Here is a 13068-nt window from a genome sequence, read left to right as displayed (position 1 = left end):
AAAATCCCCTCATGGTTTTAAAAGGTTATGATGAAGCTCGTCTCCGTCATCATCTCGTGACATGGATCTCTGAATCCGATAACATGGCCCCGCCCCTGAACCCAGCGTCACAGCGCCCCCCTAGGGCACTGAAACTTGATCTTCACTTTGAATTCACATGGCCTGAATGTGGTCATATTCTGAATTCTACCAATTAGTTGTAACTGAGAATCTTTATTCCTCTAAAGAATATCGCTCTTTTTCCCTCTAGTTATCAGAGGAATATAGATTTACTAATACATATATAAATATAGATGTAAGAACCCTGATGAAGAGCTGAACAGATCTGCTCCACGTGGCCAGCAGCTGACGTGAGTCATGTGGTATTTACACGGACCTGCTTCCTACCTCCTGTCTGACCACCAGCTACTATTTAATCTGGTGTGGTGAGGATGACGGCAGCGTCCTGACTACACACAGACACGCACATGTTCACAGACGCATCCCGTCCACTTGACAGCTGGTGTTTTCAATGAAACGATCAGGACGACTTTTGTGATTTCTCATTTTCCCTCTGAAAACAGTCGCACATGTTGTGAGTCACGCAGCGGTGCGAGGATCTGTCCGAGAGGAAGGAGATTGGTCAGCAGCTTGGTCACGTGACCGGCCCCCTGCTCACCACCAGCAGATCATCTACCTGTGGAGCTGATGGACAGTGGTGAGAAGACTCCTGCTCCAGATGACGGACAGCTGTCACTCACTCACACTGGGAACTGTGCAGGTTGCTTCAGGTGTTTGCAAACAAGATCACAATTTAATCTTAACAATTATAATCACAAATACCTTTACCTATACCTACCTACCTACTAACCTGTTCCATAGAGCAAACACACACACACACACACGCATCACACACACACACACACACAGACACACAAACACATCACACACACACACACACACAGACGCTCTGGTTCACCCTGTGTGACTATGTGAAGCACGCAGACTTCAGTCCAGGACAAAAGCACCCGATGACACCGAGGCTCAGGGTGGATCAGTGTGATTGTTCCCGTGCTCGACACTACACTGTGTCACTGAAACCTCTGCCTCACAGGTATGAACATCTGGAATGCTACACCTGCGTCGTGATGAAACCCATCGCCCACTTCCTGGAAGAGGTTTTAAGTTCTGTTTGAGGGGCTTCCCACTGTGCGACCCACAATGCACCTCTCACAAACACTGAATGAAAACAGGATTCAGTTTCTCACCCAAATCCAAACCAACACTTAGCGCTGCGCCCGGCAGAGGAGGGAACTCGACCTGGTTTGGAGACAGAGCTCCAAATGAGGGAAATCCCTAATATGGAAATCAGACACCTGTGCCAGAAAGTTCCCGGGAGTAAGGTGCATAAAGTCTGTCCAGTGGGGGAGTGCACACACACACTCACACACACACACACACAGGGTAAACTGTGTGTGTGTGTGTGTGTTTTACAGTCATAATTACCCAACTGTGACACGTGGGTCCAGGTCTGTGACACGGCAGAGGAGTCGGCTCCTGGCTGAAGTCCACCGGTCCTCCAGCAGCAGCCAGGTCCCTGTGGTCGGCTCGGGCCTTTGATCCGCCACCGGTGAAACTACATCTAAGGACACGCAGGTGATAAAGCGGTGCACAGCCATTGCCCCCACCCCCCCCTCCCCCCCCGCCCCTTCTCGTTCCCCTCTTATCAGCGTGGCCTACATCACACAACTCTGAGGTCACGCACTGAGTGAACAAGCCAACGCACGGCTCTTTAAAATCCTCCTGAAGGTGGAGAACATGGAGACATTTTAAAGACAGCAGGTTTGAGTTGGACGTCCCTCATGTGTCACGTTTACTTATTCTCATCACTCAACTTCATTTAATATGAATTACAACATGAAGGTGCTGCAACCTTTTTGCCTCCTTCAGCGGTTCCTCCACCTTCTACCTTCAGGATCAGGTGACGTGTGATAGGAGCACGAGGGCCGGGCACCACGTCCCCGATAAGGATCCAGACAAACCAGGTTTTCCACGGTGCCACCCGGCAGCCTGCGAGCCGGAAGCTGCTGGCCCCGGGCTCCAGGCCAGCTGAGACCTCGATTCGGCTAATTGCCGACTTCAAAGCGACTTTCACAAGTCACGTGACGTCACCCGGCGGAGCAGCGCTCACACGCAGAGCTAATGACCTCAGCTCCGTGACCTCCGAGCACTGGAGGCCAAAATAACAGAGCGGCTTGTCCTGAGTGGGGGGGGGGGCTGAGGCCAAAGTGTGACACAACACTGTGGAGCTTAAAGAGGAAAATGGCTTCATGCATGAGAGTCGTCCTGATTTTCTCCTTTATTCATTTACTAAATCAAATTTATATCTGACAAGTGCGAAACACCAAAAGAGGAATTACAATGTGTTACGACTCAAAAGTGAAAAATAAAAGGAGTGAAATTCTGTGTCAGTAAACGCGCTGCCTTTCATGACGGGACCTTGAGCACATGAGAGTCTTGAAAGGTCTGTTTTCTGAGGCTCAAGGTTTCGCTCGGCCGGGTTTTGTGCTGTGGAGAAAAGCAGCGATGGGAGAGGGAAGGCTTCAGCTTCCTCCTCTGAAAGAAAGTCACATATTTCTAAATGAAAGGCCTTTCGCAACAAGGCTGCAATCCTGTTCCTCTGAAAAGGCTGTCTGCCCTTTGACCTCCGATATCTCTCATAGGCAAGAAAGGGAAGGAGGCAACAAATGAGAAAAAGCATATTGACGACCTCTCCTCGCTCCCTTTCTCTCCTAATGTGGAACCTCTATCTCTCTGTGCTCCGGCTCGCTTCGAGGTCGTGTCATCGTTTATCAGCGTCCCCATCCATTCATCCATCCATCCATTCATCCATCCATCCATCCTTCCATCCATCCAGCCATTCATCCATTCATCCTCCTCACGTGTTGGAGCAGGAATCAGCCAGTATTGCCAGCGCTTTGTTTCCCACGCCGAGCAGCGAGGGGTTAACAGAGCAGCGTAGGAGTAGTTTCGATCCGTCAGGTAGGTCAGGTTTCTCTTCACATGACTGCATACCTGTGTGAACTGTGTGTCCGCGTGTGTGTGCCTGCAGTCGCATGCTTCTATTGAGACACCGAGGAAGAACAGAGGCGAAGAATCCACTCATTCTCGATACGTCTGACGGCAGCCAATCAGATCCCTGCGTTCACAGCTCTGAGAGGAGGCTGGACCTCCTCCCTGAGCCCCAGAGACACCAGGTTTAAAGACATGTCTCTGAACTCAGGATCCAGTTTCATCTTGGTCCTCATCCACAGAGGCCACGTGCAGCTGAAAGCTCTGGAGCAGCAAGTGGACCTCGAGTAATACTTTTGATACTTGAGTAACCCCCCTCCCTAATTATTTATTTGGTAATATAAAAACAGGCTGAGACGTCATGATTAAAGCTTCTGTATATTTTAGTTTTTGTACAAAAGGGGAAAGTGGAGAGGTGCCGTCCATCTTTATTTTCAGTCCATGGATCAAATCCCTGAAGCCACTTCCTGACAGGAACATGTGAGTGTCCACGTGGACGAGACATGTCAGTGTCCACACACTTTGTCCCTGCTCGTATCTCTGCTGCAGCCACTTGTGGTAAAAAGCTTCCACTTTAGATCTAATGTAGTTTCTCACAAAGAGGCTCGGCCGAGTGGAGAGGAGCGAGAGAGAGGCGGCTACTGGGAGTCGTGTGTTTCAAAGTTCAGTGGTGACCTGTGCTGCTTCTCATGGAGTCGTCTTCACTTTGTGTTTTCGGCTCAGGCAGAGAAACGCAGCAGACAGAGTGTTGACGCTCTGAAAGGAGCGGTGCATTATGAAACGCTCTGCCGCCGCTCTGTGCAAGGACAGTTTGAGTACCTGCAATCAGCCAGACGCACTCAGTCAGTGCTGCACAGCTCCAGGTCTCCCACGCTCGCCTGCACACACACACACACACACACACACACACACACACACACACACACACTGAAAGCATGTTAACTTGAAAGTGGTATCCTGCACTTCATCTTTACAGCAAACGACAAACAACAACTGTTTTATTTCCTCAGGTAACTTCACATGTTTAAACCTGTTTCAAGCTTTTATTCTGGAATCCAATGATATCATTATAATATAAGGATCAATATTGTTCCATGCAAATCACAAGTAGCTTCACCTCCATGGCTCCATTCCACAAATTCTTAAATCATGACGTCACCTTGGAGGTAAATGTTTAAGTGTTACGACTCAACACTGGATTCAATGAATTATTAACAGTGACATTTTTTGCAGTGCACGTACTTGATAAGCACACACACACAGAGACACACACGCACACACACACACACACCTTGTTTAATCCCTTTCATGGCGGGTGGCTGTGCAGGCGGATGCTGTTTAAACAGAGCGGGCCCTTGATGTGGGGCCTCCAGGGGCCAGGGTTTGTGTGTGTGTCTTTCACCCTGGATGTGTATGTGTGCCTCTCCGAGTTTTCTGGCCATGGGAACAATGGTCCTTTAGAATGTGAGGTTACTGGTGCGCTGACCCCTGGCAAATAAGAGCCATGTTCTGGCATTCCAGGCCTGATTGGCACTTTGAGCTGCAGAGAGCTCAAAGGAGACACAGGAAATGTGACCAGTGTAATTGGTTATATATTAGCGGAGCATTCTCCCCCCGTTTAAATGATGGAACATTCTTCAGTGACACTTAGGTGGATGGGGCTGGGATTCCACCAGGGAGAGGGAGGGGAGGGACACACACAGGGGGAGAGGGGGGAGGGCGGACGGGGGAGAGAACAGCGAGAAGAGGAAGATAGAAGGTAAAAGACGTTGAGGTGGATTTACAGAGATCTGAGGATTTGAACCGTCGCCTCATCATCAATGACAGTGACCATGAGAACATGTTGGGGGGGGGGGGGGGGTCACCTCCCGTGCACCTTGTGCGTTCGCCCCCTGCAGTGCTGAGCGGTGGGGGGGGGGGGGGGTCGGGTCGTGACATGCTCAGCGCCCTCTGTCTGAAGTGTGGCGAGGGGAGGGGGGGGGCGCCATGTGTGGATTGGGGGAGGGCGGGGGGGGCGGGAAAGGCCAAATCAGTAGCTTGACCTTTGACTCCGGGGGCTCGGCTGCAGTTCATGAAGACTTCATATCCCACTCCTGTGTCTGTGATGTGTCTGTGATGTGTCTGTGATGTGTCTGTGCCCACGGGAGCTCTGTTCTGATTCAGGGCACAGACAGTGACATGTGTCTGTCAGAGTCGCAGCAGCAGTACTGACCTGTGGAGAAGCTTCAGGGTCAGAGGAGTTCTTAGTTATCCAGAGGACCCCCCCCCCCACCCCCCCCCTCTGCATTCCTTCTCCAGACAAAGAGCAGCAGGATGGAATGGGTCACCTGCGGGTGCTAGTATGTGTTCACCCTGCTGATCTTATCTGGATCAATTCAAGACCACATGCTTGTTGGGCTAGTTTAGATAACATTAGTCTGGCAGAAACCCCCCCATAGGCAAACGAGAAGGGTGCACACACACACACACACACACACTGGCAGGGTCAGAGCGGTCGTCCTCTCACAGCTCGGCGGTTTGATCCCAGTCTTCCCCAGTCCGCATGCCGAAGTGTCCTTGGGCAAAGTACTGGAGCCAAACCTACGGCTGTGATGCATCAAGACGAGAAACGATCGATATAAATAAATATATCAGATCTGCTGCAGCATCTCATGTTCAACCAGCCTCTCTGCTCCTCATCCTGAGAGCATCCTGCACCTTGATTTGCAGAGCCTGTACAAACAGGCTTATTTAAACAGTTCCACCACATACTTCTGTTAAACTTTAAACACTTTGCTCATTTAAACTGTGACTCTCACCCCAACAATGTTCTGTATCGCCACCCTGCACACATGCACACACTTTCCCCGCCTGCCTGTGTACATGCAGAGGAATGCATGAGGAGCATTCCACGCCGAGGTGAACACCAGGCAGGGAGGAAGACACAGGCATGTCTGTGGTTGTCAGTGACTCACTGACAAACCACTGGATCATCTGTCTTTATTCAAAGGAGCCGCACAGTTGGCACCGAGGGAAGCTCCACACCGGCTGGAGAAATGTCATAATTTGTGTTCTTCCTTTAAAAACCCCTGAAGGGTCTGTGATTCAAACAGAGAGCCGACTCTGAGACTGGTTGAAGGTATCGATCGGTCGGAGGGAAGAGCCCGAGTCGGAGGGGGGGGGGGGGGGGGGCGCCCTCGGGCTTCAGGAAGAGCCTGAGTCGAAGCTTCAGGCCTCGTGATCCATCAGGTTGATCTGATGGACCCAGGACAGACGTCTCCTGAGAGACCGAGCCGAGCAGGACGCAGGACACATGGAGCTGGAAAGAGAAGAAGAAAACAGTGAATGAACACACACATGCAAACATAGACACAGGGATTACACAGGCATTTAACAAGCTCTTTGTGCAGGTCAGAGTTGACTGCAGGCCCCTCAGGAGGGGGGGGGGGGGGGGGGGGGAGGCAACAGAGACGAGAGCCGGGGAATGCATGGGTACTGGGTGGGGGGGGGACACCGACTGAAACAAATAAATCTTAAACAGACAAGACGAGTGATCTTGTTCCTTCATTTTCAGACGTCACTTTCCCCCAAAACCTGTGAAACACCAAAACCGACTGAGGAGCTGAGGAGCTGAAGCGTGTCCGTGGTTCTACAACCGCTCTACATTCCAGAGGGATCAGGTGAAAACACGCAGTCGTGCAATCGATCACAATTCATCCCGTCACAGCAGCTTCACGCACACAGAGATAAGAGGCAGCCGGATCCATTTAATGCTGCTGAGCTGTGTGATAGATTGTCAAAGAGCAGTGCAGAGGTCAGGACCACCCGTGAACCTGGAGCCACCCGGCCCACGGGTCACCTCCCGATGTGGAAAGACAAATCCAACAGGGAAACATGTTCATTTAATTTATACATTCATTTTATCAGCTTGGAAAATGAAGAGGAAATATTTTTAAATTATCTTCGTGCTGCAGCAGGTTGAGAAAAACCCGAACAGAGCCTTTGTGTGGTATTTATACATAAAAAAATGAAATAGATGAATTAGTACAAAGCTGTTCCACTTTGAGACGCTCAGACAAGGACCTTCAGTCTGAAGTGAACAACAGATCTCCACAGATCCAGGTCCTCCGCGGGGACACAACCCGTGAACCTGCAGGTCGAGCAGAGGAGACGTCTGTTTACTCAGAAGCAGACGTGCACCAACCTGGAGCAGGTCATTAGTTCAGGCCCGAGGAATGAGATGCTTCCAAACGACTTCACCGAGCCAATCAGCACCAAGCAAACCCAGTCACGTGACCTCGCCGTGTCAGAAGATGACATTTTATTACCTCTGAAGAATAACTCGACTCAGGATGAAGGGTTCTCCTCCAGGTCAGGATCCAGGGAGGTCCTCCTGCTCCTCCTGGGTCAGACCAGGTCAAGGACTCATTCCTGGACCAGCAGCGCCCTCTAGTGTCTGGTCTGCAGGTTACTAGAGGAGGCCTCACCACAGGAATGTGTTCTCTTGTTCTCCAGGAGGGGGCGGACTTCTCTCAGAACGTCACACATGGTGAGGACTTTTCTTTAAACTTTAGACGAAGTGAGTCCAGACCCGGAAGGAGCCGGCATGTGTTGGCTTAGTGTGGCCGGTGGGTGGTGCTGTTGCATGTTTTACCTTTATCTCTGCATTGACAATCACACACACAATCACACACACACACACACACACATACACACACACAGACACAAACACAGACACACACACGTTGGGCTGTGGAGGTCATTCATGAACATATGACAACTCATAACCATACATATGAAATGTGTCATAGAAACCAAGTGTTAAAAGGTTAACATGTGTTTAAATATGTTAAAATGTGTGTAGAGATGTTATCGACCCCGTTCATCCTTCTCTCCTGATTGACTGGTGATGCCTGCAGGGACCGGAAGAGGGAGCTCTCGGGCCAGGACGCGTCAGTGAAGTGCCCACAGAGGAAGAAGCATCATGGCGGCTCATCTCACCTGTGACAGGTAAGAGATGAACTGTTCAACATGTTGTTGTGTTTAATTCATTATTATATTGTGAAGCAGCTTGAGTGCTACACATGTTGTGTATTTAGTTCAGGTAACAGGCTTGTGTGTCACTGATGCATTTGTGTGTTCATATTTAATGAAACAAGTGACACACACATGTTATATCATATTTTATTTGCACCTAACCTGATAATTGAATTCAAGCTGGTTTCAACTGTGATGATTTGGTGTTTGAATATCTTTAGGTTATTATTCAGAAACACAAGCAACATCTCATTGATCCAGAAAGTAACTGTCAGATTAATAGATAATGAAAATAACAACTGTTCAACATGTGAACAGGGCTTTAGTTCTGATGGAAGCTTTTAAAAGGCTATTTTCACGAGTTGTGATAAAAACTAAAGTGTCACAGAGTTTACTGAACACTCAGAAATCACATGAATATTGTTATTCTCACCAAATTTGATGCAAATTATCAAACTTCGCAAATTGCCGGAGCCTTGAAAGGCTTCTCTGCTGCTCGGTGACACATAATGAAAGCCTTTCACGGTCGTCAGAGAACCTGCCCGGCTGCAGGAATAACACCCACTCACCTGAACTCCAGTTGTCAGCGCTGCAGCCTCGGCAGAGACTCGGAGCGCCGGGTGTTTGAAGAATGTTTTTCTTTTCACGGACACAATCACCACAGGAATTCACCGCCGAGCCGCGGAGATCAGGAAGGATTCAAAGTGAAGGGAATAAAACAAACGAGCGTGTGTTGTGTGGATGCATCGAAAACACACTAAAGCACAAACATACACACACATGAGCAGGAGTTATTATACTCACATGCCTGCAGGGACAATGTGCTTTCCAAGGTAAACATGCAAGGTGTAAATATTATTTTCATTTCTTGTCATATAATGCTATTTCTGAAATATGCAGAATACTGCAGCAGTCACATTTAATTCAGAACATCTGTTTAACTGCTATAAGATATTTGCTGTGACCTGTTAAAGGTATCGTCACTGATGTCTGACTCGTGAAGCAGAATCTCCTCGTCTCTTGGAAACTACTTGGCCCAGTGACATCAGGCTCTGTGACTCCTGACCCACAATGCACTGCAGGGCTCCAGGGAAACAAATGGCCGCCGTCATGAGTGAGCAGCAGTGCTCCATAGCTGCAGGATGATGTCATAGAGTGTCTGAGAGTCCTGTAAGTGCAGCGACGTGAGTGGAAACACTTGATGGGGGGGGGGGGACTGTGGTCGACTGACTCAGCTCCATCTCAGCTGGGGGGATGGGGGTCAAAGGTCGGTCTCACTGGGATTCCTCAGGCAGTAACCAGGATGTCTGACTCATCAGGAAGCAGGAAGCCTGTTACTCAAATCGAGCTCACGATAACGTCTCTAACGTGAAGAAGAGAAGAAGACGAGGCTCCACGGTGAAGAGACATCACACTTTTCTCTGCTCGTTCCAAACCAGGAGAACTTTCAGGAAAAGTACTGAGCTCCTTTTGGACCGAGGCCGGTTTGAACTCCCAATAGAGAGAAGTAGATAATCTGGCTCTAGGTTTAGCTGTGGTTCTGTTGGTACACACTCAGTAACTGTGTGAATATGGTGAACACCTTGTCCAGGTTTGTTGTTCTAGGTTTTACACATAAAGTCCAGTTGTGTTGATCCTGGACGGACGTATTTAGCTCGTGGTCTCTAAAGACCTGACGGCTGCAAAACCTCACAAAGAAAAGCAAATTCTGAAAGCTGCAGCGTCGGCAGGAAGTAAAAACAACTCCAGGTGGTTTTAAAATAACGTCTCCAAAGTTGTTTTGATGGGACACAAACTCAAGAGGGAGAATGGCATGCCTGTTATTGCCACAGCGCCCCCTAGAGGCCTGCACCAAGCTAAGAAGCTAAGATTGTTGACTTTATGACAGGAAAAGTTAAGAGATCTCCTGAGTTATGGTTCATCCTGAGGGGATCATGAATGTCTGGACTGTTTTTATTAAGATGGACGACATGACTGCTCCCAAAAGTGAAGCCAAAACCTCTTGATCACCCCCTGGTGGCCGGCTGCATGTTAGCAGATGAGCTCTTCTGATGATTGGCAGATGGCACTTACTCCTGATTGGTCGAGTACGGGTAAAAACAGCCCTAATTAGAATACACAGACTCTCTCTCCTGATTTCTCTCCGGTGCTGACGGCAGCGTTCATACACAGAATGTTTTGGTTTGGTTTCTGGACAGTCGGAGGAAGACGTGTCGTCATCTTTCTGGTTCAGACCAGATGTCATCGTTTACTGTCCTGACGTCGTTAGAGTTCCTCTGGAGTCGATCGGATCCGACCTCGTTAGCGATGAAATGCTTTCAGACCTGTTCTGAGATTAGCTCCTCTTGCTTCAGTATCAGAAAGCGATCGGGACCATCTGTGACATTCATGGAGCAGAAAGCAGCAAACCCAGCCAGCGCCTTCCTCCGCCCCCCCTCAATCTGTCCGTCCCTGACGCACAGGCCCATTACCCAGCAGCCCCGGCGGCTCGGCGCTGCCAAACCAGCTGTGGAGCTGGCGTCCGACTTCACCGGCCGGGAGTCGGACACAGATGTCCCTGGAAACAGATCCAGAGCCGACTGGTTTCCACTGACACGCCACATTCCTTGAATCTGATTTAATAAGCAGAATTTTGAGCCTTTATTGTGGTGAATCACATTTTGGTTCATCTTTTATGTTTCTAGTCAACAGCCACATCTTCACTTGATCTGAAACTTCTTCTTTTCGTGTGATTCAGTGTTTGAGAATGTTGATGTGTCTGTAATTCATCATGGATCCATGTGGGCTTGATTCTGTCCACTAATGAAAACACGGAGAATCCAAACAAAGAAATGAGATCTGCAGTTTGTATTTCAGGGTTTTATTGTGTGTTTCATATTTTTTGATTTATAGTTCCCTGGAACGTTTGTTCGTTTTCCTTTTCGACCAAACCAGAGACTTCTCTTATGTGACTGGAGTTGTTGAAGTGTTGACACTATAAAAACCATAAAGTTGCAAACACAACCAAGTGTTTTATTAATTTCTTTCTCCGTGAGACGTTCTCTCACTCTGTCGATTGTGCAGTTGTGTGAGAGAGTTGTGTGGTTTGTGTTGGTCGGTCTTTGGGCTCATTGGAGCTGAGGCCGTTGTCTCTGCCAAATGTCCACATGAGTTCAACACAGACTGTCGACCTCCACTACACAATGAGCTGCTGTATCAGAGGCAGACACACAACCCTGACAACTTCATTGTGTGTATGCTGTTGTTTTTGTGAGGGAAACTTCAGTTGTGTTTCCAAACTGGGAATTCAGCATCAGAAGTTGTTTCCATCGATGGTTTCATCCTGTTTATCTGCTGTGATGACTGAAATGAGCTTTATGAAATAAACATGGGTTTATTCATGCATAATAATAATTGATCACACACATGTACACACTCGTCTTCTCTTTGTCACATAAAGGCTCCGACACGTGACGTCTTCTAGAGCCTGTTAATAAATCCAGGCTGCAGCTGCACCGTGTGTTTAACTCTTTACAGGTTCCAGTGAAATGATCGATGTCCGACCACGGGTTTCATATTTCAGCTTTTTTCATTCTTTGTGGCTTTATTATCATCCTGCTGCAGCAAACACACAAGTATGGAAACTTACAGAGGGAGTATCTGACTGATCTGTGCTTCCAGCAGACAGCTGCTTGACCGTTCTCTGAGGGAAGTGAGAGCCTGGAGCTCCGGGTGAGACCAGCTGAGGGAACTTTGACCTATATTCCTCAGATGGGAAGTACATGTCTGAATCCAAAGTGATTCTGGGAGGAGCCTCTCACAACATGTTCTAAAGTACAATAGAGGGGGAGGGGACCTCAGGGTCTTGGCAGGTCTTGTGTTTATTCTATGCTGGTTTATGAAAGTTGAATAATATCTGATCTGAGCTCTGAGAACCTGATGTTCAACCAGGACGACTGATGATGAGCAGGATTCTGTGGAAACATCTGAGAAGCAGCTGAGTCCCACTGATCAAAACCTGGAAACTCTTATAATCAGTTAATCAGGGATCTGAGTAATGATGGTTCCCATGAACTGGACTCAGCACTGGGACATTGAGACAAATGTAAACATCAGAGTTTTTCCACACATATGTTAAACATATTCTGTATTAAACATAATATTAGTTTAAATAGGTCCAATAAATCAGTTTTTTCTAAAGATGCTAAGAGTTTTTCCATCACTAACATCTTTTGACCCAGTGAGTTAAGCTCGCAGAAGGGTATCGAACCTTCATGTTAGAGGACAACCCACTCTACCCCCCGACCCACAGCCAAGTCAGAGATGAAAGATTCTGATCATTTGACGTGAATGACGTGAAATCATCCAGGAAACCAGAAGAAGAAACTCAAAGACTCTCAGAGCACAAAGACCAGATCACCAAAGCACCTCTTCTAGAATCTGATCCACATGAGGAGGCTCAAGTCTCCAATCAGAGAGCGGGACTTCATTCAAGGTCCCTCAGCACCGCAGGGAGAAGATCTGGATCCCTGCTGGTTCCTGACTTGAGCTAAGAAGAAGTCGTGAGATGGTTCAGAGAGCTCCTCTAACAGATCAGTCTGTGAGAGTCCCTCAGGTTCTGATCTACACCGACAATCTAAATAACTAACTGATTTTATCATCTCTGTTTAGAAGAGAAAGAAGTAAACAAGGTTCCCTTCTCCAGTTTCATCCGCTGACAGTAAACCTGGAGGACGACCAGGATCCAGAAGCTCAGGAGATCTGATCCGAGCTGTTTGCACCTGAACCATTTCTCCCTCTCGTCTGGAAACATCACAGATTAAAGATCTTTCTTTGTGGCAGTCAAACAGTGAAATTTATTTAATTCTACTCATCGTTGCTGAAAGAAGGAAGATGTGTTTTATTGCTGCAGGAGTCTGAGGCACGACAGATCTCTTTAACAGGACCTGAGGTCCAGTTCCTCTGGTCCTTGGCTCAACGCTAGGTTCTGCCTCCCGACCTCTTTAGGTCCACGAGCATGTG

This window comes from Pleuronectes platessa, chromosome 14 (assembly GCF_947347685.1).
Source record: "Pleuronectes platessa chromosome 14, fPlePla1.1, whole genome shotgun sequence".
NCBI classification, from domain to species: domain Eukaryota; kingdom Metazoa; phylum Chordata; class Actinopteri; order Pleuronectiformes; family Pleuronectidae; genus Pleuronectes; species Pleuronectes platessa.
This window is presented reverse-complemented; position numbering follows the sequence as displayed.